Source organism: Microtus ochrogaster, chromosome 18 (assembly GCF_000317375.1).
Source record: "Microtus ochrogaster isolate Prairie Vole_2 chromosome 18, MicOch1.0, whole genome shotgun sequence".
Lineage (NCBI taxonomy): Eukaryota > Metazoa > Chordata > Mammalia > Rodentia > Cricetidae > Microtus > Microtus ochrogaster.
In genome coordinates, this window is record NC_022020.1 from 24,210,928 (window position 1) to 24,213,184 (window position 2,257).

Sequence of the window (2,257 nt, forward strand, 5' to 3'; positions counted from 1 at the left end):
TGTGTGTGTGTGTGTGTGTGTGTGTGTGTGTGTGTGTGTGTGTTGGAAATTGAACCCAGGTCCTCTACATGGGCAAGTGCTCTTACTACTAAGCCATCTCTCCAGCCCCAAATTTATGAGTTTTTGTTTGTTTAAATATTTATTTTATGTTGCTGGGTGTGATTACACATACCTTTAATCCTCACACTCAAGGCAGAGGCAGGCAGATCTCTGTGAGCTTGAGGCCAAACTGAACTACAGAGCTTTCCAGAACAGCCAGGCCTACATAGAGAGACCTTGTCTTAAAAGAACAATAAATATTTATTTATGGGCTTTATTTAACTTTTTTTATCTTTTATTTTACATACCCACCACAGTTTTCTCTCTCTCCTCTCCTCCCATTCCCTCCCTCAACTCCCCCCAACCTCCAGAGCTCAAGTGTTTCTATCTGTATACATGTGTACCACATGCAAGTCTGCAGAAGTCAGTCCCTTAGAGCTGGAGTCACAAATGTTTGTGAGTCACCATTCGAGCACCAGGGCTCCAGCCTAGGTCCTCTTAAAGAGCAGCCAGTACCCTCACCCACTGAACCCCAGATACATATTTTGTTTTTGTTTTGTTGTTGCTGATGGTGGTGGGTTTGTTGTTGTTGTTTGGTTGGTTTTTCTTTTTGGTTTTGAGAGACAGGGTTTCTCTGTGTAGCTCTGGCTGTCCTGGAACTCACTCTGTAGACCAGGCTGGCCTTGAACTCACAGAGATCTGCCTGCCTCTAACTCCTAAATGCTGGGATTAAAGTCATGTACCCCACTGCCTGACAGAACTTTTGAAGATATTACATTTATTTATTTTAGATTGTGTTTATGCATGTGTGCACGCCCACATGTGCACGTGTATACACGCATACAAATCACATGTATGGAGGCTAAAGGACCACGTTCAGGAACTGTGTCTCCTTCTACCATGTCCGACCCAGAGACAAACTCACGCCTTCAGACTCGCTGGGAAGAGCCTTTACCTACTGAGTCATCTCGCTAGCCCCAGCATTAATTTTTATACATGAATATCACATACTTAGGCCATATTCACTTCTCTCCTTTATTTTATCTTGTCTCCCCCTCTCCCTGGTCCCCTCTTTTCTCAAAGAACATTTGTGTTGGGGGGAGGTCTCACTTCTTTGTAACTGTAATTCTGTGATGATGACATTAATGAAAGGTATTTAGTCTGTAAGCTCTCTGTAACTACCTGACCCTGATGGGTATGCCTAGCCCTTGAGCCAGGCATAGCAGTACAGTCTGCAACAACAGCCACTGGAAAGGCTGAGATAAGAGGACAGCAAGTTCAAGGCTGTTGTGGGTACACAAGGGGTTCAAAACCAGCCAGAGCATTTAGACTTTGCCTTGGGTTCAGTCTCTATATCATATGAATACATATATATGTGATATATATTTTATATTTCCCAGCAGTCCTGAAATATCAGCCCCATTTTTCAGGTGGGTGACTACAGTAAAAGAAATCAGATATGGTCAAAATTCTGCACAGCTGGAGGCTAGAGACTTCGTCCCCTTCCACTCAGCTCACTCAGAATTCCTGCTGTTTCTCTAGCACTGATGTTCTTCTATTCAGATCTTCAAACAAGAATTTGCTGAGATCCATAAATAAATTGTGGAAAGAATTATAATTTTAGCCTGGTATGGTGGCACATACCTTTAATCCCAGCACTCAGGAGGCAGATGCATGCAGATCTCTGAGTTCAAGGCCAGACTGGTCTACAGAGTTCCAGGACAGCCAGGGCTATACAGAGAAACTCTGTCTTTAAAAAAAAAAAATCATAGTAATTTTAATTTTAAGATAATAACCTCAGGTCAGCTGGCATATGCCTTTAATCTCAGCACTCGGGAGGCAGAGGCAGATGGATCTTCGTGAGTTCGAGACCAGCCTGGCCTACAGAGCTAGTGCCAGGACAGGCTCCAAAGCTACACAGAAAAATCCTGTCATGGGGGAGAGGGGGAGAGATAATAACCTTGGGCTGGAGAGAAGACTCAGTGGTCAAGAGCACTGCTGCTCCTCAGAGAACCCAACATCCACAGCCACTCACAAAAAGTGATTCTTGCTCCAGGGTTGTCCTCTTCTAACCTTTGTCACCAGACACACAGAAAGCGCATAGACATACATGCGGGCACCAGACACACAGAAGGCTCATACACATACATGCAGGCACCAGACACACAGAAGGCGCATAGACATACATACGGGCACCAGACACACAGTAGGCTCATAC

At 44.5% G+C, this 2,257-nt stretch overlaps 1 protein-coding gene across 2 annotated transcripts in view; it reads right to left on the reverse strand.

Annotated features, from left to right (window-relative positions):
* Dnajc18 (DnaJ heat shock protein family (Hsp40) member C18) overlaps positions 1-2,257 on the reverse strand; it is a 32,267-nt gene that overhangs the window by 11,328 nt on the left and 18,682 nt on the right. The window lies entirely within an intron of this gene.